Source organism: Papio anubis, chromosome 11 (genome assembly GCF_008728515.1).
Source record: "Papio anubis isolate 15944 chromosome 11, Panubis1.0, whole genome shotgun sequence".
Lineage (NCBI taxonomy): Eukaryota > Metazoa > Chordata > Mammalia > Primates > Cercopithecidae > Papio > Papio anubis.
In genome coordinates, this window is record NC_044986.1 from 113,308,002 (window position 1) to 113,320,733 (window position 12,732).

A 12,732-nucleotide genomic window follows, 5' to 3' on the forward strand; every position below is an offset into this window, starting at 1 on the left:
CACCGTTTTAGCCAGGATGGTCTCGATCTCCTGACCTCGCGATCCGCCCGTTTCGGCCGCCCAAAGTGCTGGGATTATAGGCTTGAGCCACCGTGCCTGGCCTAAATTTTATTTTTTGAGATGGAGTCTTGCTCTGTCATCCAGGCTGGAATGCAGTGGCGCGATCTTGGCTCACTGCAACCTCTGCCTCCTGGGTTCAAGCGATTCTCCTGCCTCGGTCTCCCGAGTAGGTGGGACTACAGGTACATGCCACCACGCCCGGCTAATTTTTATATTTTTGGTAGAGATGATGTTTCAACATGTTGCCTAGGCTGGTCTAGATTTCCTGACGCCAAGTGATCTGCTCGCCTCAGCCTCACAAAGTGGTGGGATTACAGGCAGGAGCCACTCCGCTTGGCCATTATGTTTCTTTAATTAATGAAGAAACTGCTTATAGGTGGCCACCATGAAGCTGGTGCCTGAGTCAGCAGACCCAAGTTATTTTCCTGATGCAAGATGGTCAGTTCCGTGCTTATTTAGTTCAGGAGGGCACATGGACTCCGGGACAGATTCCAGCCTGATCTCGGTTCATGTTCTCTGTGCCCCTTTGACTTTCTGTGGTGAGGGAGATCTCTTTTTCTTTGGGGTAGTTTTTTATTAGCTCTCACTTGATTTTCTTTTCTTTTTCTTTTTGGTTTATTATTCAGTGTATTAATTATTCAGGCTCCAGTTAGATCAAAGGTAACCTCCAAATACATGCCATAGGTCAAGTTCATTACACCACAGACCAAAGTTCATTTTATATCTTCAGCTATCAGTTCTCCATGTCTTGTGCTGTTTTTCCAAATCTTTCAGCAGGACTTAGAAGTGGAGAGGAGTCCAGCCTGGAGTGCTGGCTCACAACTGTAATCCCAGCACTTTGGGAGACTGAGGCAGAAGGATCACTTGAGGCTGCAGTGAGCTATGATGGTACCACTACACTCCAGCCTGGGTGACAGAGAGAGACCGTGTCCCCACAGAGAAAAAAAAGAAAAAAGAAATGGGGAACCAGGTGCAGTGGCTCATGCCTGTAATCATAGCACTTTGGGAGGCTGAGGTGGGTGGATCGCCTGAGGTCAGGAGTTCGAGACCAGCCTGGCCAACATGGTAAAACCCCATCTCTACTAAAAACACAAAAATTAGCTGGCATGGTGTTGCATGCCTGTAATCCCAGCTACTCGGGAGGCTGAGGCATGAGAAATGCTTGAGGTTGCTGCGAGCTGAGATTGTGCCACTACACTCCAGCCTGGGCGACAGAGTGAGCTCTGTCTCAAAAAATAAAAGAAAAAAGAAATGGGGGATTCTGTCTCCTGGTTAACACTGAACCTTGAGAGCAAACCTTTCATTGGGTATGTTTGCTGAGGCCAGGTAGGGGAGGCAATGGAACGTAATAGAAAGATGGTTCTGGTGCAGGCATTTATAGCTGAATGCCTCTGGATCGATTCCTTAATCTCTCTGAGTTTAAGAGATAGGAGTTGCTGCCTGGTGGGATTGTTGTAAGGATTCAGTGATGTATGTCACGTACCTGGCACATAACTGGGATTGAAGGTACAGTAACTATCATCAAGCTATAGTTACCTCCAGCAGCTGAGGTTGGCCTCCGTTGGACATTTGGGGCCGGTTCCGGTGGGGAAGAACACGTCAGTGTCTGTTGGAAGTCGACTTTTGGAAGCTCTTGTTGCAAATAGGCAGGATGGTGCATATTTACCCTCCCCCAAAATTTATGGTTTCAGAAATCATAAACAATTCTTCAGTCAGCCAGGGAAGACCGATCCACAGTTGTTCTTCCCGGTACAGTGAGTAGCTAACAACGTACTCGGAGGTTACACGGATATGGGTGGAAATCCTGGGTCCACAGCTTTCTAGCTGTATGGCTTTGGGCCAATTATTTTACCATTCTGAGCCTCATGTCCTCATCTGTAAAACAGGATAACACTTGAACCTAATGTGAGGCTTGTGAAGATGAAATGAGGATGCACGCGAACCACTGAGAGCCGTGTGTGGCACGTGGGTGTGTGCGCAGTCAATGCCTGCTCCCTGTCATTTGTCCCCGCTCCTCGGAGGCCATTTCCACAGATTTGGAAGGCCCGCTGAGCCATTCAACATTTGCTCCCAACAGGGGTGATTAGTTCATGTAATGCTAGCATTAAGCAAAAGACTCTGCCTGAAACGTCCTCTGGCCCAGCTCTGGTGCTGGAGTGACCTAGTTAGCTGTGTGTCCCAGGCTCAGCCCTCCCTCTGGGTAGCTTCTCAGCCTTTTTTTTTTCTCTGCACCTCTCCCTGCATCCTTAGCTGGTTTTTAAAAACTCTGTCCCTCTCTCCATCAGCCTGGGGAAGAGTCGCTTCTCACTGCACGGAGGTCTGCAGGCAGCCCGTGGGTTCTCTTTGATTCAACATACTTTTCTTTTTGGAAAATTGCTTCAGTCTTTCTGCTTTGTTTCTTATTGAAACTCCTGTTTTGATTTGATGACTCAAGGAACTTCCTTACGGTGTCTAACCATCATGGAGTTTCGTAGTTTAAAACCTATAGGTACTGAATTTATTTTAATGCTAGAGTATTTAAAAATGGCAGCATACATGTGTATATACCACATAAGAATATGTAACCATTGATTTAAAATATTCTTTTGGGGGATTTTTGCATGGGAGGTGGGAGAAGATCTCAAAAGCTTTAAATGTCCCAGGTCACAGGATGTTAGTGTAACACTTGGGGAGCTAATTTCCAAATCAACCATGATTTCTCCTCTTGACCTGTCCATTTTAGTCCCTGTGGCAGCCAGACAATGTCCGGGATCTTGATTTATTGGTGCCTCTATCACAGGCTGAGCAGAGGAAGAGAAAGCTCCTCCAACTGAAAGTAGTCAATATTTCTAGTTGTTGAGAGGACCTTTCTCTGTCTTTCATGACCACAACACAGATCACTGAAATTGGTTTTACAATAAATTGGATTTGGTGCCGTAAATGGAATCCTAAAGGTATTGTGTTAAATAAAACCTCAGACAGTTTCTGTTGTTCAAGTGGCAGTCTTGCCTGCCTCCCCACACAACACTGTCCCTTCGTGCAAGGCCCAAAGTGTTGTGAAAAAGAAAAACCCTAAACCTTTGTAGCTTTGGAAAATTTGTGGATGGAGAGAAGAGAAGCTGTACGAAGCCAGGAGGTATCGGAGTGACCAGCCGGCCAGCGTCCCCTGCCCCCAAATGTCCTCCCATTTATGGGCTAATACTTCCTTAACCTTGAAAAAAGACTGCTTCAGATTTGCCTTAAAACTTGAGAAGATATAAATACCTTGAAATAGGTTGAGAGGCTGCCAGTCATTTACTATGTAAGTGATTTTAAGGAAAGAACTTTTTCTCAGTACTTGATTAGCATTTGAATGGGAGGCAGAAGGAAGAAGTAATTTCTTTCCTGGAGGCTCAAATGGGTGGCAAACTGGGGAGTTGAGGGCTGAGTGAGGCAAGGTGGGAATGATGCACTGGGGCTTTGGGGAAAAGGACCCACAAGCCAGCCTACATCAACTGTTGCCAAATTGGGTCCTAAACTGTCCTGGGCTCTGGAAAGGGAGGCTGCTGTGTGGCTGCCTCTCCCATCTTCCTTTCTTCCAGGGCCGGGCCGGGACTGCAGATACCGTCACAGCTCTCCGTGGATGCCAGGGCTTCTTTAGGTGGGAACAGGATCCAGGTCACCATGAAAAATTCCACTTCTGTAAGAAAATACGCCTCAAAACAACAACAACAACAACAACAACAACAAGCTTTCAGTGATCTCTGGGAACAGATTTTGTGTATAAGTTGGGGACAGCCTGTATTTGGCAATAACGTACAAGAATTATGCTCCTTGGATGTTTTGGGTGTGTGTTAGCATGCTCAGCAAAAATGGAGTTTGAGGCCCTAGTCATGATGAACAGACAGTGTTGGCTTTCTGTGGCCCTTTCAGCTTATTTGACAAATGGATATAAATTCGATATAATAACAGGACTTCCTATTTGACAGGTTTTTTTTTTTTTTTTTTTGAGATGGAGTCTTGCTCTGTCGCCCAGGCAGGAGTGCAGTGGTGTGATCTCAGCTCACTGCAATCTCCGCCTCCCGGGTTCAAGCTACTCTCGTGCCTCAGCCTCCCGAGTATATGGGATTACAGGCATGCACCACCACACCCAGCTAATTTTTATACTTTTAGTAGAGACGGGGTTTCACCATGTTGGCCAGGCTGGTCTTGATCTCCTGACCTCAAATGACCTACCCGCCTCGGCCTCCCAAAGTGTTGGGATTACAGGCGTGAGCCACCGCGCCTAGCCTATTTGAGTGTTTTTTAAAAATTGTGGTTAAACACCTCCTTCAGCCATTGAATATAGCTGACTGATATTACCTAAGTGTGGGGTTCCATCTCCTGACTTTGGAGCCCCCCTCCCTCTGTCTCTGTACAGGGAAGCTGCTTCTTTCTTTCTTCCCCCTTCTTTCTTGCCTATTAAACTCTCCGCTCCTTAAAACAAAAAACAAAACAAAAAACAAATTGTGGTTAAAAAATACATAGTATAAAACTTGCCATCGTAACCATTTTGAAGTGTGCGGTTCTGTGGCGTTAGTACATTACAGCATTGACCAACCATTGCCACCGTCTATCTCCAGAACCCTTTCATCTTCCCACATTGAACCTCTACTCCACCTATGAAATACTAACTCCCCATTCCCTCCTCCCTGACCCTCGATACACACCTTTCCACCATCTGTCTCCGTGAATTTGGCTACTTTAGGTACCACATAGAAGTAGAACCATGTGATACAGTTATCCCTTGGTATTTCCTGGGGACTGTTTGCAGAATCACCCTGCCGTGGATAACAAAATTTTACGGTGCTCTAGTGTCTGATATAAAATGGTGTAGTATTTGCATATAAATTTTGCACATCCTCCCATGTACTTTTTGTTTTTTGTTTTTTTGTTTGAGATGGAGTCTTGCTGTCTCTCCCAGGCTGGAGTACAGTGGCACCGTCTCGGCTCACTGCAAGCTCTGCCTCCTGGGTTCATGCCATTCTCCTGCCTCAGCCTCCCAAGTAACTAGGACTACAGGCGCCCGCCACCACGTGCAGCTAATTTTTTGTATTTTTAGTAGAGACAGGGTTACACTGTATTAGCCAGGATGGTCTCAAATCTTTTGACCTCATGATTCACCCACCTCGGCCTCCCAAATTGCTGTGATTACAGGCGTGAGCCACCCCGTGCCCAGCTTTTTTTTTTTTTTTTGAGATAGAGTCTCACTCTGTCACTGAGGCTAGAGTACAGTGGTGTGATTTTGGCTCACTGCAGCCTCTTCCTTGTGGGTACAGGCAATTCCCCTGTCTCAGCCTCCCAAGTAGCTGGGACTTCAGGCACACGCCAGCACATCCAGCTAATTTTTATATTTTTAGTGAAGATGGTTTCACCTTTTTGGTCAGGCTGGTCTCAAACTGTTGACCTCATGTGATCCACCAACCTCGGCCTCCCAAAGTGCCAGGATTACAGGCGTGAACCGCTGCGCCTGGCCTTTTGTTTTGTTTTGTTTTGTTTTTGAGATGGAGTCTTGCTCTGTTGCCCTGGCTGGAGTACAGTGGTACAATCTCGACTCACTGCAACCTCCCCCTCCCAGGTTTCAGCATTTCTCCTGCCTCAACCTTCCAAGCAACTGGGATTACAGGTGCCCACCACCATACCCGGCTAATTTTTGTGTTTTTAGTACAGATGGGGTTTCACCACATTGGCCAGGCTGGTCTCGAACTCCTGGCCTCTGGTGATCTTCCCTCCTTGGCCTCCTCTCTCATGTACTTTAGGTCATCTCTAGATTACTTGTAATACCCAATACAATGTAAATATTATGTAAATAGTTATACCGTATTCTTTAGGGGATACTGACAAAAAAAGGCTATATATATTCAGTTCAGACACAGTTTTTGTTTCCTAAGTTTTTTTTTTTTTTAAGACAGAGTCTCGTTCTGTCGCCCAGGCTGGAGTGCAGTGGCATGATCTTGGCTCACTGCAGCCTCCACCTCCCAGGTTCAAGTGATCCTCCTGCCTCAGCCTCCCCAGTAGCTGGTATCACGGGTGTGCACTACCACACCCGGCTAATTTTTGTTTATCCATTCGTGTGTTAATGGACACAGGTAGCTTCCACCTCTTGGCTGTAGTGAATTGTTCTGCTGTGAACATTGGTGCACAAATGTCTGAGCCCGTGCCTCCAGTTCTTTTGGGTATATAGCCGGAAGTGGAATTGCTGGATTGGACAGTCATTCTGTGTTTCATTTTTTGAGGAACCGCCATGCTGTTTTCCACAGCTGCTTGGCGTTTTACAGTTTGCAGTGTGGTTTTTGCATCCATGATTCCTTCTGAGTGAGTGAGCAGCAATTACTGACCTCATTTAACAGACAAGGAGATGGAGGGTCAGAGAGGTTAAATGTCTCCGGTGAAGAGGTTGCTAAGAGGCACGTGGAAAGTTAGGAGTCTCCTGACTCCAGTGCCCATTTTTTATTTTTTTGAGGTGGAGACTCACTCTCTTGCCCAGGCTGGAGTGCAGTGGCACAATCTCGGCTCACAGCAACCTCCACCTTCTGGGTTCAAACGATTCTCCTGCCTCAGTCCCCCGAGTAGCTTGGATTACAGGCGCACACCACCACACCTGGCTAATTTTTTGTGTTTTTAGTAGAGATGGGGTTTCATTATGTTGGTCAGGCTGGTCTTGAACTTCTGACTTCACGTGATCCACCCACCTTGGCCTCCCAAAGTGCTGGGATTACAGGCCTGAGCCGCCACGCCTGGCCATCATTCTCTTTTTATCAGGCTGCTAAGAAGCTGGTTAGGGGAGCTGATGGGATAGAGAAGTACTGACTGATATAAAAAAAAAGCAAAACCTCACCCTCTGTGCGAGCATGTGTTATGGTTTGGGAAGAGAAGGAGGCCATTGGAGTCAGTTGTGTGCTGATAACTGGCCTTGGTGCGACGGCTGTTCTGATTTGTAGCACTTGCTGATTTCTATGGTGTGAATACTCCCACCCGGTCCGATTCCAAGCTCCCCATGGTATAACAACCTACTTGCAAAATGCCTGATTTAAGCTAGGAGTTGCTGGAAGGTGGCTGCGGCATACCCCTGAAGGAAGCAGAGGTCAGGAGGTATGAGTTTGAGTCCCAGCTCTGCCATTTAAGAACTATGGAATCTTGGTTTTATCCTGAGTCTTTTTTTTTTTTTTTTTTTTTGAGGCGGAGTCTCACTGTCACCCAGTTTGGAGTTCAGTGGTGTGATCTTGACTCTCTGCAAACTCCGCCTCCCAGGTTCAAGCGATTCTCCTGCTTCAGCCTCCTGAGTAGCTGGGACTACAGGTATACACCACCACGCCCGGCTAATTTTGTATGCTCAATAGAGACGGGGTTTCACCATGTTGGCCAGGCTGGTCGTGGATTCCTGACCTCAAATGATCCACCCACCTCAGCCTCCCAAAGTTCTGAGATTACAGATATGAGCCACCGAGCCGGCCTATCCTCTCTGTGTCCTGATGACCTTGTTTGTCAAATGGGAATAATAATACCTGCTTACGTTACAGACTTTATAGATCCCAAATGAGAGAAAGAATGTGTGATGCTTGGTATATATTATAGTAAAGGCCTAACATTAATACATACAGGAGGAATTATGATGTTACAAAGATTATAGCTTTTTTTTTTTTTTTTTGAGACAGGTCTCGCTCTGTCGCCCAGGCTGGAGTGTGGTGGCGCAATCTCTGCTCACTGCAAGCTCTGCCTCCCGAGTTCACACCATTCTCCTGCCTCAGCCTCCTGAGTAGCTGGGACTACAGGTACCCGCCACCACGCCCGGCTAATTTTTTGTATTTTTAGTAGAGAAGGGGTTTCACTGTGTTAGCCAGGATGGTCTTGATCTCCTGATCTCGTGATCTGCCCGCTTCGGCCTCCCAAAGTGCTGGGATTACAGGCGTGAGCCACTGCGCCCGGCCTAAAGATTATAGCTTTAAAAATGTTTCCTTCTCGGCTGCCTGGGATGTCTCACGCCTGTAATCCCAGCACTTTGGGAGGCTGAGGTGGGCCGATCCCTTGAAGTCAGGAGTTCGAGACCAGTCTGGCCAACATGGTGAAACCCTGCCTCTACTAAAAAATACAAAAAAATTAGCCAGGCATGGTGGCACACACCTGTAATCCCAGCTACTTAGGAGGCTGAGGTGGGAGAATCGCTGGAACCCGGGAGCCGGAGGTTGCAGTGAGCAGAGATCGCACCCCTGTACTCCAGTCTGGGTGACAGAATGAGACTCTGTCTCAAAAAAAAAAAAAAAATGTTTCCTTCTCTCAGCATCAGTGTCACATTCACCTCCTGAAACCTAGCTGGTGTCTTTTGGGCAGGCTTCCTGTAGAAGCTGGGTCATACGTTGATCTTGAATCTGAAAGTTATCAACACAAACCTCAACGTTTCGTAGTTTATTTTCTCTGGCACTATTTCAATGTTGTTGTATTATTTTCATTTTCGGTTTTTAAGTGATTGGTACTGTAAGAAAAACTTAAAATTAGAACAGCAACATGTCATCCTTGTAGAGAATTTGAAAAATATGGAAGAATATAAAGGAGACAGTAAGAATCAGTTGTTGGGCCGGGCGCAGTGGCTCATGCCTGTAATCCTGGCACTTTGGCAGACCAAGGTGAGTGGATGACTTGAGGACAGGAGTTTGAGACGAAGCTTGACCAACATATTGAAATCCCATGTCTACTAAAAATTTAAAAAAAATTAGCCAGGCCTGGAAAGATGCCTGCAATCCTGGCTACTTCTGGGAGGTTGAGTGCTATGAGTAATCGCTGAACCCGGGAGGTGGGGGTTGGCAGTGAGCTGAGATTACCCACTGCCCCTCCAGGGCCTGGGTGATGAGTGAGACTCTGTCTTTAAAAAAAAAAAGTGCCAGGGCGCCGGTGGCTCACGCCTGTAATCCCAGCACTTTGGGAGGCCGAGGTGGGCGGATCCCAAGTTCAGGAGGTCGAGACCTTCCTGGTTAACACGGTGAAACCCCGTCTCTACTAAAAATACAAAAAAATTAGCCGGGCGAGGTGGCGGGCGCCTGTAGTCCCAGCTACTCGGGAGGCTGAGGCAGGAGAATGGTGTGAACCCGGGAGAGCTTGAGCTAGCTGAGATTGCTTCACTGCACTCTAGCCTGGCGACAGAGGGAGACTCCGTCACAAAAAAAAAAAGCAGTCATTGGCTGGATGATTGGCAGTCAGTCATTCTGCGGGGTGGGTGGCAGATCTAGGGAGAGACCCCAGAGATGAGCGCAAGAGCTTCATCCTATGGGGCTGTGGTTCTGTACTCACTGGAGGTATTTCAGTGTTTTACCAGGTGGTGTGCCTGAATCACTGTGCATTGGCCGTGGATATAGGGGTGGCTTTATCCCCTATAAGATACAGTCTTTGTGAGCACAGTACGTGTCAGACTTGAAGTGTGTTAGTACTTTGTGTAGCTGGGCAGTGATGGAGGTGGTGATGGCCTTGCTTGGCTTATTCTCATGGTCACTGTCTCTATCCTCATGACCACTTCTAAACACATCCCCAGAATCAGCAGCGGGACAGATCCTGTTGCCAAGATGAGACCCGACTCCACAGACTTCCAGAGAGCTAATTATACTTGTGAGAAAAAGGAGATAAAAAATATTCATATCCAAGTGTGGCTGACTCTCCCTGCTTAGGGTAAGACACAGGAAGCCAGCTTCTCAGTTGCTTCGTGACACAAACACTGTTACACGTACAGTCCTGCTTTCTGCTCAGCTGCAGATGCCCTAAACCTTGAAGCCAACCCCTCTTTAGAACACAGTCTTTGGAAGTTCTTGAGGTTAGATCAGTGGTCCTCAACCTTTTTGGCAGCAGGGATCAGTTTTGTGGAAGAAGTTTTTCCATGGACCAGGGGCATGGGGATGGTTTCAGGATGATTCAAGCATATTACATTTATTGTGCATTTTATTCCTATTATTATTACATTGTAATATGTAATGAAACAATTCTACAACTCACCATAATATAGAATCAGTGGGAGCCTGAGCTTGTTTTCCTGCAACTAGACGGTCCCGCCTGGGGGTAATGGGAGACAGTGACGGCTCATCAGGTGTTAGATTCTCATGAGGAGTGTGCAGTCTAGATCCCTGGCACGCACAGTTCACAACAGGGCTTGTGTTCTGATGAGAGTCTAATGCCACTGCTGACTGAATGGGAGGTGGAGCTCAGGCAGCAATGCAAGTGATGGTGGCATCTGTAAGTACTGATGAAGCTTTGCTTGGTTGCCGGCTGCTCACCTCCTGTTTTGCTGCCCAGTTCCTAACAGGCCACCGACTGGTACTGGTCCCATGGCCTGGGGGCTGTGGACCCCTGGCTTAGAAGGTGAGGTCTTGGGGCTGGGAGCGGTGGCTCACGCCTATAATCCCAGCACTTTGGGAGGCCAAGGTGGGTGGATCACTTGAGGTCAAAAGTTCGAGACCAGCCTGGCCAACATGGTGAAACCCCGTCTTTACTAAAAATACAAAAATTAGCCAGGCATGGTGGCAGGGTCTGTAATCCCAGCTACTCGGGAGGCTGAGGCAGGAGAATCGCTTGAACCCAGGAGGCGGAGGTTGCAATGAGCTGAGATCTCACCACTGCACTCCAACCTGGGGCAACAGAGCTAGACGGTCTCAGAAAAAAAACAAGAAGAGGGTGAGGTCTTTGTAACTGAGATGATCAGCTAGATTAGCTCTCTCATTTTACGGGCTGTGAAACAGGTGCATTGAGATGATGTGACCTGCCCGGGTCCTACAGTTAATCTCCAACACCCCCAGGCCTTGGGCTTTGGCCAAGTCATCTTCCTGTTGTGTTATCTATAAGGATGTGAACTGTGACCAGTAGGAAGTGTCATGACAGGGCACCAGTGTAGTGGTGGTTACCAGGGAAGACATGGTCTGTGCCGGAGGTTGGGTGGCCTCAGCCATTATCTCTCCATTGCTTTGTCACTCGCTTTGTGGGTGTGAAAGGAGCTTTTGAAGATGTGTCTGGCTCCTGGGGAGTTGGGAGCTGTGGGCAGTTGGTGCCCCTGCCCCTCTGCTTGCCTTCCCCCTGCCTGCTGGGGATCCAGGCCACGTCTCCCTAAGTAGGTGACAGGGAACCAATTCGGGGAGTGGAGAGCAGAGAACAGGCGCCTCTGATCGCCACAGGGTCTCCCTGCAAAGACCTGATTTAAGATTAGCCTGTGCTACGGCCGCCTACAGGCTTTCTCAGGCCCCAGCAGAGCAGGCCTCACACACAGGCAGCGCCTTGCTCAGGTGGGACACCTTTGTGTTTAGTAAATGTTTGTGTCCGGGCATGGTGGCTCACACTTACAATCCGAGCTACCTGGGAAGCCAAGGCAGGACGATCACTTGAGGTCAGGAGTTTGAGACCAGCCTGGCCAACATGGTGAAACCCTGTCTGTACTGAAAATACAAAAATTAGTCAGGTATGGTCACAGATGCCTGTAATCCCAGCTACTCAGAGGCTGAGGCAGGAGAATTGCCTGAGCTCCGGAGGCAGAGGTTGCAGTGAGATCACACCACTGCACTCCAGCCTGGGCAACAGAGCAAGACTGTCTCAAAAATAAATAAATAAATAAAAAATAAATAAGTAAAATAAAATAAAATAAAATAAAATAAAATAAAATGTTTGTTGTCCGGGCACAGTGGCTCATGCCTGTACTCCCAGTTACTTGGGAGGCTGAAGCAGGAGGTTCACTGGAGGCCAGGAGTTCTAGGCTCCTAAGAGATGGCACAGTTCCAGGCTATAGTGAGCTGTGATGGCACTGTTGTACTCTAGCCTGGGTCAAACAGCAAGACCCTATTAAAAAAAAAAGTTTGTTGGGTAAATGAACGGATAAGTGGAAGAAAAGGAGCATAGGCTTTGATTAGATTCATGAAGTTCAAATCCTAACTGTGTCATTCAGGACCCATGAAGCCTTGGGCGAGTTACATCATCTTTCTGAGTTTCTCGTCTCTCATATTTAAGTGGGGGTAACAGTACCTACCTTTCCAGCTTGTTGTGAGGTTTTGTTGCAATAATAAGAATAATAATAAGGATTGTAGGCCGGGCACAGTGGTTCACGCCTGTAATCCTAGCACTTTGGGAGGCCCAGATCACTCCACTGCACTCCAGCCTGGGTGGCAGAGTAAGACCCTGCCTCAAAACAAACAAACAGACAAACAAACAAACAAACAAAGATTGTAACACGTGCTGGGTATTACAGGTGCTAAATGAAAGGGCATTGACTTTATTTATTTCTTTATTTTTGGAGACTGAGTCTCACTCTGTCTCCCAGGCTGGAGTGCAGTGGCGTGATTTCAGCTCACTGCAACCTCTGCCTCCTGGGTTCAAGCGATTCTCCTGCCTCAGCCTCCCGAGTAGCTGGGACTACAGGCGCACACCACCACACCTGGCTAATTTTTTGTAATTTAGTAGAGACGGGGTTTCACCATGTTGGCCAGAATGATCTCAATCTCCTGACCTCATGATCTGCCTGCCTCTATCTCCCGAAGTGCTGGATTGTAGGCATGAACCACCGCGCCCGGCTGACTTTAATTATTTAAGCAGATAGGTGTTACACTCCATCGAGTGATTGACGTCAGTAAAAAGACCTTTCTGTGATGCCTTCAGGAATACCATTACAGATTTGTTCCTTTGGCCTACAGCATTTTCTGAAGTATAAAATATTAGACA

At 47.5% G+C, this 12,732-nt stretch overlaps 1 protein-coding gene across 7 annotated transcripts in view; it reads left to right on the forward strand.

Moving 5' to 3' along the window:
- CAMK1D (calcium/calmodulin dependent protein kinase ID) overlaps positions 1-12,732 on the forward strand; it is a 489,271-nt gene that overhangs the window by 11,059 nt on the left and 465,480 nt on the right. The gene's annotated exons all lie outside the window — the stretch shown is intronic.